Here is a 16,924-nt window from a genome sequence, read left to right on the forward strand (position 1 = left end):
TTTCAGATAATATAAGTTCACATCTACGTCTACATATATACTGCGCAAGCCATCGTCCGGTGCGTGGCGGAAGGTACGTTCTACCACTAATAGTCATTTTCTTTCTTCTTCCACTCGCGAACAGGGTGAGGGGAAAACGACTGCCTATGTGTTCCCATACCTTATCTCGTTATCTCCGTGGTTCTTAGGCGAAATGTATGTTGGCGATAGTAGAATCCTTCTGGAGACAGTTTCACACGTCGATTCTCAAAAGTTTCTCACTACTGTTCTCGAAAAGAACGTGGTCTTCCCTCAAGGGATTCCCATTTGAGTTCCCGTAAGCATCTCTGTAGTTCTTGTGTTCTGATCCAACCTATCGGAGGCAAATCTAGCATACCGCTTCTGAATTTCTGCGACGTCTTTCATTAATCCGACCTGGTGGGGATCCTAATACCAGCGCGACACCCAAGAATGTGCTGCTGTAGTGTTCTATATGTGGTCTCCTTTATAGATGAGCTACACTTCCCTGAAATTTTCGCAATTAACCGAAGTCTACCATTCGCCTTCCCTATTACGATCCTAATGTGCTCGTTCCATTTCATATCGCTTTGCAACGTCACACAAAGATATTTAATCGACTTGACTGTGTCAACCAGCTGACTGCCAACGCTATATTGGAACATAACGGGATCCTTTTTCCTACTCATCTGCATTAGCTTATATTTTTCTACATTCATCACACCAACTGCAAATTTTGTTTAAGTCATCCTGCGTCCTCCCACAGTCACCCACCGACGACACTGTCCCGTAGACCACAGCATCATCAGCAGACCGCCGCAGATTGCTATTCACTCAGTCCGTCTATCATTTATGCATAGGGAGAGTAACTGCGGTCCTATCACTCTTTCCTGGTGCACACTTCACGACACATTTGTCTCTAATAAACTCTCGCCATCGATGAGAACGTATTGATTTCTAGCCAGTGACATATCACGGGGAACTATTCCGTGTGCTCATACCTTCGTTAACAGCCTGCAATGGAGCACCGTGTGAAACACTTTTCGGAAATTTTGTAATATGGAATCTGCCTCTTGTCCTTCACCCATGGTTCGCAAGATATCATGTGAGGAAAGTTTCACGCGAGCGAATCTTCCTAAAACCGTCCTTTACAGTAAAGTCCATTGTTTAAGACTAACACCAAACTCAAAAATACTTCACCATTTAAGAACTAATGACGTCAATGAAGTGGTTATCACAGAATAACGGTACTCAGTTTATAGGTAAGGTTGACATCAACCCCGAGGTTGTTATGAACACCAAAGTGCGTTAGTACGTATGGTCTTACAGAAGCTGGAATGCCGACCTTAGAGCTGGCTCAGCCAGCCAGCCTACAGTTTAACGTGGCCTCAGAGCCGCGTTGCAAGTCAGATTACATCCGTCATTAATTTCAGACACCTACACTTCAGCATAGCTCCGTGCCTTGAGAGATTTAACAGAAAAATAGTTTTTGCGCACACCCTAACATCATAACCACGTAGTGGACACTTCCTTGCGTATACTATTATTAGTCATCAGCTGGTACCGGCTGTAGCTGCTATTACAAGTTGCTACCGTGTACCTACATTGAAAAACTGCTGCAGTAAAAACATTTGAGTTATAAACAAAGTGTATACAAACGAGTCCCAATCGCCCGGGGCGCAGACGAGCTGCATCGACGAGGTAATTCGTGCCCGCATTCCAAAATAAGAAATAATGAAGCACGTAACAGACATTAGACACGCGAGAGCCTCGGTTTCCAAGAGGGACGGTAATAAGAACAAGATGATAACTATGGTACACATTATGGCTCCCAAAAAAGTCTCGGCAGAGCCTCTCTGAGAGAGGTAACAGCCCATCACGAAGCGCTGCGGCAGACGCCTGAGGAACGCCAATAAAAATATTGTGTTACTGCTCGAGGCATCTGGGGCGAATAACGTCAACGAGGAAGCCCGTACCCTATAGGTACTGTCATTAGCTGTCGACTCGTCACAAGAGTCGATTTTTTAAACAAAATTTCTCAAAGCATCCTGAATTATATTAGCATTTAAGAGGTGATTACGACGTACAATAGTAGAGTAAAGTGTGTAAGACTCCATACATTTGAAGAAAATCACAAGATTATATCGAAATGGTATTAACGTTAACTACACCGGTAGTATAATAAATTTCACAAATTTCGTGTTGTTTGTGAGAAACTGGGTAACAGCGATCAAAGCAATTTTAGGACCGAGGCAGAACAATTACAGGAATTATTGACTTCGAACAAACAGTGCTTCTCCGGTGACCGAACGACCATCAATAGCAACTTTATCGGTGGTACATGAAATTCACATAGCCAACAGCTCAGAAGCACTGAGAGATAATTCGCTGTGTTCTAGAATCTACACTCTACACAGTTCGTCTCTCGCACAGTGTTTAGTCGATGGTTACCGCAGTAAAGAGACAACACCAGTTCTATTTCGATCTGATCTGCAGTAATACAGCGCTGCTGAAGTTGAACGCCTCACTGGTAGCGAGGTCATCAGAAACGAAACATACAGATGGGAAACCATACGCGAAGGAAATAGCCACCGCCGTATCGGTGAATCGTCCCTGTATGAGATTGAATTCATTTAGGAATCTACTTTTTGGCTGACGACAAGAAACTGCTATTAACATGTGGGCGGATTTAGTGAATGATAACTCAGTATCAATTAATTGGATCAGTGTGGACTGTGTGGGGAATCTGCAAAGGAACTTGTTGCTCTAATTGTTCGTTGACAAATGTGGGTTCACTTTGCTGACATAAGTAAGTTCACCACAACTGGGCAACGATTCATTTTGTACACGGTTCTCGTGAGCCCCACAACAGGAAAAGAAGTTCTATTACTTCGTCGGTACTTTCACCTAATCTGATCCTGCTAGTTTTTTATTCTTATCGTCACTTAAGCTTTCGCAGGAAACTTGCAGTGAGCACAGATGAATTCTTGCCAAGAATCGTTACCATGGCTGTTCTTGCCCGAACTACTTCAGGACCGTATGAATGGATGCACTGTACTTACTCCACAGTATCCCTCCGTATAATAGATACGGCCAAACTTCCCTAAAGTACAGGAAATTATACTCCGAGAAAATTTTCACGAAACAAACATCGGCGCTGCAGAAGCAGCTGTGGAAAAAATTTAAACAGAACTTATATGGAACAGTCTACAGCTTGGAACCACTGCATATTGTCCTTTATGTCAAAACAACGATAATAAACGCACGGACACGGAAAATCCTCCGCTTCTTCGGATTTGACTTGTCCCGCTTCGTTTAAGAAACCAATTGCTAAACGATTCTTCGGGATCTATTTCAGTATACAGAAAAACAGGAGTGAATGAAGGTTTTGTTCCATGTTCATTGACACTTACTGACAGCTTTAAATGTCGCTCGCTCTCTACCATTTCACAACTCTCAATAGCTAACACTAGGACAACTCATTCTATCTGTACGATTCTCTTGAATGTGATAGCAAGGAACTCAATTAAATGTTTCCGGAAGAAAAGTTTGAATGGCAATGGCAAGTTTTCTCAATGATGCACGCAGAAAATATCCAACGGTGGAAATAAATTACTCAATCTAAAATCATTGTTACAATTATTTTGAATTGAATTTTCGTAAAAATAATATTTTAATACTTCTTCCAAGAGAGAAAATGAAATAGATAAACGACCAAACCGAGTTATAGAAGATGAGAATGTAGTTTTTACTCGGAAGGCTCTGGAAATAGCAAAGAAATATAAATAAATAGTGATGGCGTGTTCCTTTGCAGGATGTCCGACGAGTCGCCAGTCCCCTCTTGAATTTGCAAAACTGGGGAAAAAAACAGTTGCTTTATAGCCATCGCTACTTTGAAGCTGATAATGCACGATCATATTACAAAATATCAGAAAATAAAACGATATAGTCCGATATTTGCAGTTCAAAATGGCTCTGAGCACTATGGGACTTAACTTCTGAGGTCATAAGTCCCCTAGAACGTAGAGCTACTTAAACCTAACTAACCGAAGGATATCACACACATCCATGCCCGAGACAGGATTCGAACCTGCGACCGTAGTGGTCGCGCGGTTCCACACTGTAGCGCCTAGAACCGCTCGGCCACCCAGGCCAGCCCGATATTTGTTACTGAAGTATCTGATGACGTAGAGCAGAGAGCAGCCTATTGTGCTTTGTTCTTACCGTTTTTAAATTCTGTGTATGGTTCTAGCTGTTATTTTCTGCAGAATATGAGATATTTCGCAGTTCATACAGTAGCGCTGTGCTCTTCTGCTCCAAAGAAATAATTGTGCGATAATTGGAAAGGTACTCGCCTTCTCATGTTATGATATGTGCCTGGATGTAGTCGCGAGATATGCGTACGAAGCAATTTTTTAAAAAGCCTACTTGAATAGAAATTCTTTTTGGACAAGTCGCACACGTGGTTAATATCTCAGTTAGACAACACCACGGTCGGCAATGCGTGCTCTACAACGAGCTCCCTCGCTGGCCGCAGTACTGTAAGAAGTTCTTGCGGTAGGGCGTTCCATTCCTCAACCAGCGTGGCTGTCAGCTACTGGATGCAAGTGGACGTCTGCAATACGATTCCCCAACGTATTCCACACGTTCTCGATGGGATTTAAAAAGGGGGCACTACCAGACTAGACAATTCGTCGAATATCCTCTCGTTCCAAGAGATTCTCCGCATGCACTGTGCAATGCGGTTGCTCATTGTCATCCACAAAAATGAAGTCAGGCCGAGTGCACCACTTAAAAGTCGTACATGGCGAAGGTGTACAGTGCCACAATAACATTGACAGGCGAGTGTACAGTACACATTTGGAGGCCAGTATGATCATGCAACATTACGCCTCCCCAAACAACAACACACGGAGTGCATTGCGGTACCTCCCGAAACAGTCCTCCGGCTGCGTCTGCTCTCTTCCGAGAACAGCACGTGAGTCCACTCATCGAAGGTCGCGTCAATCTGCTCTTGGCACCATCGCAGACAGTTCCGCCGATGTGCGGGTGTCAACGAAATAGGACGTACATGTAGGATGGCAAAGAGACTACCTCCATGCAGTCGCCGTGGCTCAGCGGAGCCTGCGATTGCATGCCTTGCAGTCATGTTAAATGTGGTTGCTATTGGCCCCGTTGTCTGACGCGGGTCCCTTCTTACCCGTGGCGCACCGAGCGAGGTGGTGCAGTGGCTAGCACACTGGACTCGCATTCGGGAGGACGACGGTTCAATCCCGCTTCCGGCCATCCTGATTTAGGTTTTCCGTGATTCCCCTAAATCGCTCCAGGCAAATGCAGGGATGGTTCCTTTGAAAGGACAGGCCGATTTTCTTCCCCGTCCTTCCCTAATCCGATGAGACCGATGACCTCGCTGTCTGGTCCTCTCCCCCAAACAACCTAACCCAACCAGTGGCGCAATGTAGCGGTCACCTGTTGATTCAGTTAACTCCTCTCCTTCGGGCCAGCAGTTGCTTCGGTTCAGAACGTTCCCCGTGCACCTGGAACAACGCTGTGAACTATGTCAAATTTCTGGGCTACATCCGCCACACTTCGTCCTACTTCCAATTCCCCGATATGTTTTCCCTGTATGAAGACATCCAAATGTTGTCTCTGACTATGTTGTAATGAAGAACAGCATCACAGTGCACCGTAACTGCTCGCTGATTGCCACCCGTTGTCTTTTCACGTCCCTTCAACTGCCACGAGTTGCCGGGCCAGCTCTATCTGACGGTACTGTCACACTCACCATGTGGTCACACTCGCCATTTGGCGTCCAGCTTTCTGTGCACAACTGAAAGATCTCTAGCAACATGCTTCCGCACTTTCATTCAATTCCACTGAGTTGTCGATACAGTACGTTAGTTTATCCATCTCGTTCTTATTTTGCAGTGCAATGTGCCATATATTATTTTGATCCAGGAGTACGGGAACTTCTTGTACACCTTAAACAACGTTTGAACCTTGAAATATGTATATATCACTTGCTTAAGAGAATCTTCATACGGGTCTTTGTTAACAACCGACTAGATAAATGGGAACTTAGTTGTGCTTAATGCTAAGCACGAATAGGCTTACGAAGTTCAGAATAAGTTGCTGCGTTGATTTATACATGTTCATTTCTCTTTAAGCTACAGCTGGAATCAAATGTCAGCAAGCCGGAGGCAATATTTAGCTTGAGTCCGGCGCTGTTACGTATTGCCGCCCAGAGCAGAGACCTCTGCGAGCTGGGCTTAACTGATGGGCAGCGCCACGTTTTGGCGTTCCCAGCACTGAGCGGCTTGTTTTACTCGCCTGCACAGCTGCTCCACCGTCGCACCGTGAAACTGTAGCTCCATCGCCACATCGCGAAACAAATTACCGACCCCAGCGATCCCTCAGCGAGGAAAATGCCGGCAAGAAACTAAAACAATTGTCTGAACGTAACACTTCGCATCGGTAACTGAACGTTAGGCGCAAACGTTTGTTTTCCGTTAGTTCATCCATCTCGTTCTTATTTTGCAGTGCAATGTGCCATATATTATTTTGATCCAGGAGTACGGGAACTTCTTGTACACCTTAAACAACGTTTGAACCTTGAAACGATCCCTCAGCGAGGAAAATGCCGGCAAGAAACTAAAACAATTGTCTGAACGTAACACTTCGCATCAGTAACTGAACGTTTGGCGCAAACGTTTGTTTTCCGTACGCTTCCTTCAACAACCTCGCTAATGGATTACAGCTACACCTCTTATCAAGCTGCAGTAAAACGCAAATGACGCACTTTTAGTTTCACAAAATCATTTGCATATTTTCACGTGGTCAAATTTAAGCAATGCTTCGCTTCTCTGACATTAGTTTTCATTGCAAATACTTCATATCGTTCGGAAAGGATGGGGGACCCACTATATCTGTGCATAAGAGCAGCTATCGCTAACCGTAAGATGTCCTGGCGATACCGGCAGGGGGGTGGGTCGAGCGGTTCTAGGCGCTACAGTCTGGAACCGCTCGACCGCTACGGTCGCAGGTTCGAATCCTGCCTCGGGCATGGATGTGTGTGATGTCCTTAGGTTAGTTAGGTTTAAGTAGTTCTAAGTTCTAGGGACTGATGACCTCAGAAGTTAAGTCCCACAGTGCTCCGAGCCATTTGAAAAATTTGTCCTGGCTATTTCGATTCTACTTCTGATTCGCGACGCTGTTTACACCAACTATTTCTTCCTTCTGAGATGCAATTCGTCAGAAACAGACCCATATGATCCAAGTATGTTACCATCGTAACATGAGAGGCTCTTCAAACTAATGTGACAAAACCTTGTAATGTGGAACGTTGAGTCTTACTAGATATTGTTTTTAGTGTTCCTAGATTTCTTTGTGCATCTGATGTGGAAATTTAAAAAACAGCATTGTTGTAAGCCTCCACTAATTCATGTAAATGAATTGGTTCGCTGTTCATTAACTGCTGTCATAAATATTTTCATACACAGCACGACCTCGTATTGTCCACTTATGTGAGAAGAGACAGTGCTCAAAACGTGTCAGGGTGTATAAATACACAATAAAATTTTTATCTGTTGTTGACTACAACATTATCCTTCCACATCCCAGTACAAAGAGCACTGTGAACAGCGTACATGTCCCGTTGTGTTGCCAAAAAATATCAGTATCAGTTTGAATAACGCTAGAACATGTAGTATGTAATGGATACTGACAAGCAGCTAGTGCAGTCACAGCCGTTTCTCGTGAAACTTGAAAATTATTCCGTCGTCCGCCGCGATTCTCCTTGTAACTAACATTCCAGATGATCCTGGGTTCTAAAAGCTTCCAATAGTGTTGTACCTTCCATTAGTGATGTTCTTTGCTTTTTGATTAGCCAGCCAACGTTAACTATACTAAAATGTGAATGTAGAAAGTATTCGCGTGTATTTGAACGTTATGTACCTGAGACCAAATTAATACGTACAAACGTCACACTGACTGTACTGTCACAGTTAAGTACAAGAAGGCTATTTTAAAATGGTAGCATTAGTTCGTTTGGTGATTAATAACCACAGTATATCATCTGTTCCGAGTTCCATTATGTAAAAAATTGTGTTTCCTTCACCCCTCCCACTCCATGAAACACACACACCCTCTCGTTGTAGACAGTTTTTGTTTGTCTCTGTTCTTGTACAAAGTGCCCACTAACTAAGACAATAGCGTACAGGAATATAATTATGAAAAGAAATTCAATCACAGAAGATTGCTTATTCGAGTTTTATTACTCCCCTTATTTCCGCCTCTTGACGCTCACGAGAAACTTCGAAATCGTCGCAGGTGAGGCAAAATCTTAGGTAGCGCACACAAGAAACATACACTGTGGCAGCAGTACGCTGGAAGTAGAATCAGCTGAGGTATGTCGCTACGTCTATACTGTAGTCGAGATACTACGCCATCACGATTGCCCCAGATACGAATCTCATCTTTCTCTCGTGCACGTATGATACTGAGAAGAGGAAACACTTATAAGTGGAGAGTAGCTTTGAGATTTGTTCTTGCTTATGTACGCTAACTCAAGGAGTACACGACGTATTGTTGAATTACCCCCCCCTCCCTCCCCAACCACATTACACCAAGACACCAATTAATTCGTTTCGTTCGAAACGAAATACAGAGAGACTCTGAATTAAGGTGTCCATCATGCACATTTGTTCTTAATTATGAGCGGAACGGTTCTGAAGGAAGGCTACGACTATATTTAGCTTCCGCTATTAGGCTCGTAACAGTTCCGGTGATAACGGGGACTAAATCGATATCTGATAGTTCGTGGCACTTGGACTCCATCACTCACCATCGCGTACTTACTTGGGTGTAATGTGACACGTGGTGGACAAGGACTGTTTACCACGAGTATAATTCATGAGATCTTTCCGTAAATTACACTTCTCAATGTTTTATTCATACACGTTCGTTGGCATGGGTGTAGTTACAAGAGCCCTGTAAAAGAAGCATCGTCAACAGTTATGTATTGCGTCTGCAAAATGCTTTCTACCAACTATATCAGTCGAAAGATTTCTTCCACAGACACACTTATGAAATGTGATCCCAGTTCTCTCTACATTCTACATTTCAAGTCACTCCTCCCACAGACAGCAACTGAAAAGCTGGTCTAATAATGAAGTAATCAGCTCAGTGCAGTGATGACGCGTGCCGTTAATCTGCGTGCTCAAAGATAACAAGTATATCATTTCGAGCATCATGTTACTTATCACGAGTAGCTATTTCAAACTGCTGCAAAAAAAGACCAACATGAGTAGCCTCACACCTAGCCTCAACAATACCTCGACATCAGTTTCACGCTGGGAATGGCACGAATCCATTCCAACGTATTACAAACTTTCTGAGGACCGATGCTTAATTTTACATTACCCATAGTTGCCTTTGGCGGATTTTACACACCGTTCTAGACAAAAGCAAAGCTGTCAAGAAAGGCACATACATAAGTGCTGTGACACTCACTAGCGATAAATGAAGAGGATAGAAGATTTTTACACATGCAGAAGAAACACAATTATTACTGCTTTCGTCATTAACTCACAGCCGAGAGGCCTGTAGTGCCATCTAACAAACTCTAGCCCGACTCAGCCGCTTATGCTTGCGCGCACTCGCGCTTATGTGTGTGTTTCGGTGGGCGGAAGGGTGGGGGGGGGGGGGGGGGGATGCGTGCTTGCGTACGTACGTGTGTTCTTTCCACACATTCGACTTTTCATCATCGAGCTACGAAAGTTAATTATGTACTTTTGGAATAAAATGAAATGTTCCGAAAATGTCGGATTTGGATGGTTTGGCTTGTAATTTGTTCCGAACGCGTCAGTCTGAGTGCACTTGACTAGTCCATCCCTCGTGCATACAAATGTCAGTTTCTGCCTAGTGTACGTCGGGTTGACTATTTTTCGGCAACGATGTTGAAAGTTTGTCAAGTGGATGCAGGGGAGCTACCAGAGAACTGAGCCACCAGTTTCGTTCACTTCAATTTATTCTTAGAAACGATTTCTGAACGGCAAACATTTCTGTAACTGCGGAAGGCGGCCTGATTTCAGACGCTTCCAACTGCTCGGAAGCCTAGGAAATATGATCTACGACTTAACTAAAGCAATTATAGCTGTTTGTGCATCAGTTTTTTGACAAAAACGTAAAGTAGAACCCTGTCTCCGCAATGAAATTCTGTTCTACCCAGGACAAAAACATCAAGGTAAGGATACATCTAGACTGTAGGGTACGCTGTCTTCTCGCAGAATAGAATGATTGATTATGAGTACATTCCACAAGCGCAGCGTCAGCAATGGTATTGCATCTTTTTTCCTTGTATCGAAGAGATGAAATAGTTGGCAAATGATCAAAACTGGATGGGGAGTGACGCATGGTAGTTTTACCATTGCAATGTGACTGCGCAACCACCGCGCCATTCGCAAGGCTCTGTTAAGCACCGCACTACATTCCACTGTCCGACAGTCATGATAAATCTTCTAGAATGAAACCTTCAAGGTAAATCTTACTCCCTCACCCACTGTCCCGCAATAAAAATTCTCACACAGGAAAAATATATACTGGTATATTCAAATGTCAAGACGACAGTTATGTGCGTTTTCTGAAGACATTTTGAAAATAAAACTACTATGTATGAACGGTCGCATCGCTGCCGTATTCTGCCATGAATTTAGTGATTTTAACGAATTGAAAACGGTTTTCTTTGGTTCAGTTTTTTCGGCACAGTGGCCCATGTAAACTCTCCTTAGCGTACTGAACCGTTACGACTTAAGGTTCGATGTGGCCACGTTTAAGAATGCAAGAGGATACAGTAGTTTAGGTCTAAAATCTAATTAGTAAATATTTGTGATTACAAGAGCAATTACGTCATAGTGTACACAGCGTCTTGTGTTCGATGCACTGCTTATCGTTTCCGGAACAAAGAAAGGCAACGGCGATCTCAGTTATTAGGACTTTCGTCCAGTAGTTTTCGCTCAGACTATTCAATCGAGGATAATGACAAAGACGCACCGTTCTGGAGGTTCTCCTGTTGCAACATAGTTTCTCCTGTTGCGACATCTGATACGACGAACATCTAAGCACTTTCCGTGGAGATCATTCGAAAGTACCGACCAAAAAGGCAAAAATTCGATTTATTTTTTTTATTAATAAAGCGCTTACGTTCAGATACAGCCAACGTAGAAAGGCAACATTAGAACAGAGGAACTGAAACGACAGTAGTTCCATCTAAGACGCTCAGCAGTAGCATGAGTGACATTCACAAGACCTGTCTGGTATAAATAATTGTCCTTCCTCATTCTTCGAGCAATGTTGCATTTAACAGCACATGAACTATTCGAAGAAATTTTGCAAAGTTTTAATTTGATGATTTTATAAATTTTTTAGTTCAAACATATTCTTCTTATGCCTGCGTCCCGCATCGGCGCAGGGTCGGCAAGGTTATTAACAGATTTTGCACGGTTAATTTAATGGGTGACCGGATACTCTGCCCCTTCCCCCTCCTCCCGCGACACAATATGTGTATCCCAACTATTTGCGAGTAGAGTTATTCATATGAAAGTGCGCGGAAATTTTCTAAATGTCTGCGAATCGTGTAACTAAGGCGGAACCTGGGTTCCAGCCCGGTATTCAGTTGGGATGTGGGAAGCCGCCTAAAAGCGTCATCCAGGCTCGCCGACACACCGACTCTCGTCGTTAATCCGCCGGGTGGATTCGATCAGGCGCCGGCGCAGCTCCCCGTTCCCGGAAGCAACACTTCAACACACACGGCTGTAAGGGAACGATTATTATTATTTTTTATTTTTTGAGTTCACATATATTGAAGTGAAATTCACACGTGTGTTTTGTCTCAGTTCCTCTGACGAATGTCTAGAGAAGAGCGTTCTAACTACCAGTTCTGAGACACCCCTCATGAGCCTTCTACCGCCAAAATTTGCCTAGCGAAGACTTCGTGTCGAGGCAGTATTCTGTATGTCAACACCGGTAAGAATGTAGAAATAAAGGAGTCGGCTTAACAGGTGCCCGATATGAGACGGTGCGATTGGAAATCAAGATAGCGATGCTCTTGAATGAGACTTTCTGATAGCGAAGACAATTACTCTTCAAAGGCACTCGAGCACGACGTGGAGAGATTAGCCGCATTCCACAGACAAAGTATTACGACGGCACAGCGATCACCGCAAGAAATAGTGCCACAGATGACATCGAGCTACGATAGAATAAAATCAGTATGCTCTTATGGAAGTAAAAGTAGTTGTGATAGATAGGCATCATCAGGTGATCTCTATCTTTTGCTGTTGCTAACTATCATTTGCTTGTACGTGATCACTTTTGGTTAGGGTTTTTTTCGTAATTGCGAGTGGCACCATTTTAAACTGTTTGTGCTTGCTACAACCATGTCTAATATTTAAATCTTCTGCCTAGATTCTTCCAATTACAATAGGAATACTGCGATATTTAATCATGAGAGAACTAGTACACAAATTTATGCACATAGCGCAAATGGAAATGAAATGCAGCTTGACACTGAAAGTAAAATAAAAAATGTGTGGAGTTCATCTGAAAAATCTAAATTTTGTATTCGAGAGTAAAAAAGGGGCAGAAGGACAAATAAATTTATAGAACAGGTATAAGTTGACTTCGTCAAAGTAACTTATGCAGTTGAAATGCAAACAGCTGAAGTATATGGGGAAGGCCTAAAGGGAAGTCGGCTAGGTTTCCGGAGCTATGTGCTACTATACGGCTACGCAAAGGTCACGCAGTCCCCATAAATTACAGGCTCGTGTTTCGAGGGAGCGGAGCTGGCGTCCGAGAGCGTCCCAGATACGTGCTATTAGACCCACACAGGCGAATTTGGTGCCTAGGCAACAAAATTAGTTCACTATTATACTCCACAAATCACTGTAGTACTAATCTGGTCTTGTGACACATATAGTTATCCTGCTGGAAGATGCCATTGCCGTCGGGTAAGAAATCAAGCACGGAGGCATTCAGGTGGTCCGCAACGATTTTACGCAGGCCAGAGCTATCATGATTTCTTCGAATCATACGACAGGTCCCATGGAAGTGCTGGCGAATATTTCTCCTAGCATAATACTGCCACCACTGTCTGAGTTCGTGTCGCGGTGAAATTTCGAAACAGCTGTTCGCACCTATAACGGCGTATCCGGGCAAGATCCTCGACATGGTGTAACAAAAAACATTATTCATCAGACCAGACGACACGATCCGTTAATCCATGGTCCGATTTCGATGATCCCGTGCCCAGTGCAGTCGTATTTATGATGATGTTGAGTCAACATGAGAACACGTAAAGGTCGTGTTGCTGTTGAGTCCGATGTTCAACAATGTATACTGAACAGGGGACTTCGAAACACTTGGGTACTCGGTCGCCAGATCTCGCAAAGATCGCTATATACCTTGCTTTTCAGAGCGGGCAAGCCTCCGACTTCCAACTGTTACGAGGCATGGATGTTCAACGCCTTGTAGCCTACTCGTAAGTCTCATCATCCTTCAACCACTTAGCCAGAAGCACACGATAGTAGCACGCGAACAGCCGATGAGCTTGGTCAGAACAGATGATGGTGATGTTTGGTTTGTGGGGCACTCAACTGCGCGGTCATCAGCGCCCGTACAAAGTCCCAAGTTTTACACAGTCCAATGTTTTTACATAGTCCAATGGAGACACTGTCACGAATGATAATGATGAAATGATTAGGACAACACAAACATCCAGTACCCGGGCGGAGAAAATCCCTAACCCGCCGGGAATCGAACGCGGGAACCAGTGATCCAGAGGCAGCTAAGCTAGCCACTAGACCACGAGCTGCAGGCAGTCGGTACTGAGATACTCCCACCCCGGTGTCGGGACAACTGCCTACCCTTTGTGAAAGTCGCTTCCGTCCAAGAATTTCCCAATTTACTATTTCCCCATTAGTCTCTGCTTCGCTTATATACCTTCCTCACCGCTTCAAGCACCCGCAAAACTATCAGGTGACAATCTCGCAGTGATCATCAGCGAATATTGAGAATTGCGTTTTGCTTGAAAATAATCTCACTACGCTTCAATTTCAGATTAGGAGGCAATTGTGTATTGTGTATTGAACCGGGGACCTAGAAACTACGGAGAGGCTTCGTCCCAGCCGTAGCCCTCAGTGGTTCACAACCCCACAACAGGCCACAGGCCACAACACACCCACCTCACAGCCGCCCCACACCGAACCCTGGGTTATTGTGTGGTTCGCCCCCAGTGAACCCCCAGGAACGTCTCATACCAGACGAGAGTAACCTCAATGTTTGCGTGGTAAAGTAATTATGATGTACGCGTACGTGGAGACAGTGTTTGCGCAGCAATCGCGGGCATAGTGTAACTGAGGGGGAATAAGGGGAACCAGCCCGCATTCGACGAGGCAGATGTAAAACCGCCTAAAAACCATCCACAGGCTGGCCAGCACACCGGATCTCGACACTAAACTGTCAGGCGGATTCATGCCGGATACCGGCAAGCCTTCCCGCTCGAGAAGCAGCGCTTTAGACCGCACGGCTAGCATATATATGTGGACTAGATTTGTGTGTTTAATTGCTGCTACAGATATTACGCCCAACAAAACATATTTCTGAAAGTAGAAATTGCACACACATCGTCGTTGCAAACGTAAATTCCGGGCCAGGCGGCGTCGCACTGATTGCCTGGCACGTCGGATGCTGCCGCTATCTCACATGCCACAGTCAGCGAGTGAGCGCGAGTCCTTTGGAACGCGGCCAACAGTGGCGTGACACACGCGTCATTACTCCGGGTTCGCGTGCGAGACATCAGCACTCGCCTGGCGATATGGGGGCAAAGGTCGCGTGCTACGAGGTCCTCGTGATGTATCTCGCGGTACCAGTACGAACTGCAGCCAGAAAGCAAACGTAGTGCCTTTTCTTCGTCATCGACCTCCGCCCGTTTGTTCGCTCACTGCAGACGAACTTTGGATTCTTTTAATAGGGACCGATGTTGGAAGTCTTAGGAGAAATGCTCAGTATTGGAGGAATGCTCAATATTCAGGGATATGACAGGAACGCTCATTTGAAGCAAATAATTACATATGGGCACATGCCCTAATCCGAATGGTTTATGAGACAGAGCACTTTAAATGTACCTTTGTTTTTGGGCTAGTGCGCGCCTGTGGATCTTACCCACCAAACCTCTTTCACATTTTATTCTAGCCCAACCTACCTCGGTGCTTTCAACTTCTTTTCCCGGGACGGCTTTCTGGCATAGGAAGAGGAGTGGACCCAATATTGAACCCTGTGGGACACTTATTGTGATTTAGATCCGGTCACTAAGATTTTCTACCTTCCGTTGTTTAAATTTGTCTTTGTTAAATACGATTTTATACATTTGTGCGTAAAGCACCACTTCCATAAATAACAATATTTATTAAATGTGTTCTATTTCGGAAACCATACGGTAAAGGGCATACGTCCATAAGAAGTTTTTCCTAGCGTTTCTCTAATATCTCTGAATACTGACCATTCCTCCTGGGACACTCTTTACAAATACGTGGTCTGACCTGCTCGTAAAATGTAACAAGCATTGCGCTAGCTTGTGAAAAGGGGAAGTGGACACCACAGATAGATACGGGCGGCGGATTAATTATCATGGGCTGGTAAACTAGCCAGTCTTAGTATGGTTTTCGACGGTTTCCCACTCTTCTTTACACAAATACTGAGTTGGTCCTCCAACTTCTGCCTCAGATAATACGAATATGATACAAAAACCGTTTCAGTACGATAAAACGAGTAACAAAAGTTTATATGATGCACAGACAGACTGCGCACATGGCTTCCCTCTCCCACATTTCCCTGACGAGTGTGGCGTCAGAACGTGCTTCTGACAAACGCTAAGAGAAAGAAAGCACAAAAGCAAGTTATCCAATATCTAAAACAAGAGCCACTAGCACACAGTAATCACGGTGGAGAACATGTAGATTCTTTGTTGAATGAAACCAGAGAGTGATTTGATGCAAATAAAACAAAAATACATTGAAACAAAACGCAGCCCCGCAGTGTAACCGCGCGGCCCCCTTGTCACGGCTCGCGCAGCTCCCCCCGTCGGAGGTTCGAGTCCTCCCTCTGGCAAGTGTGTGTATGTCATCCTTAGCGTAAGTTAGTTTAAGTTAGATTAAGTAGTTTGTAAGCCTAGGGGCCGGTGACCTCAGCAGTTTGGTCCCATAGGAACTTACCACAAATTTCCAAATTCTACCACCAACCAGAATCAGGCAGGTCTATACAGGCCACAAAGTCGACTGACCAAGACACGAAATAGTGTCTCAGTGATGGCCGTGATAATGTTCAGTCCATACCAGTGGACCTGTTTAATGCAAAAGGCTTTAAAAAACACCCATTATACTCCATGAATAAATAGTGACAGAACAATGATACCTAGTTTGTACCTCAATGTTAAGACGGTAGCAATGACTTTTACAGGAGCAGTGTCTTCGGGCAGCCTGGCCCGAGCCGACTAACATACTCGAAGGGTAACTTTCACTTCTGCTGGCATGACTCCTGGCAGCGATGCCTTCCAATTCATCTATTGCAATTTTCAGCATTCATACGACAATTCAAACAGCAATTCCTGTTTTTTTTTTTAAAGAAGTCTCGCAGCATTGTTTAACAGTCCACCGAGAATACTGCACATCAAGAGAGAGCCAAGAAAAAGTCTAACCCCAAAACGAACCTAGTAGGCTCCGGCCACAACTTTCAGCATGCACGGTATATCTTTCCTCCACTATCAACCTCAAAACGTGAAAATCTTTGCCCTAATCGCAATCGGAAAGAGATAATTCCTCCTCCGAATCTTTGTCTCAACAGGTTCAGAAATTGGGTCTCGTTTGTGTGCTTACTG

General features: G+C 44.3%; 1 protein-coding gene across 1 annotated transcript in view; it reads right to left on the reverse strand.

The window, feature by feature from the left end:
* The window catches only part of LOC126282188 (protein kibra), a 209,365-nt gene that overhangs the window by 87,097 nt on the left and 105,344 nt on the right, over nt 1-16,924 (reverse strand). The window lies entirely within an intron of this gene.

The sequence above is a fragment of the Schistocerca gregaria genome, chromosome 7 (genome assembly GCF_023897955.1).
Source record: "Schistocerca gregaria isolate iqSchGreg1 chromosome 7, iqSchGreg1.2, whole genome shotgun sequence".
Classification (NCBI taxonomy): domain Eukaryota; kingdom Metazoa; phylum Arthropoda; class Insecta; order Orthoptera; family Acrididae; genus Schistocerca; species Schistocerca gregaria.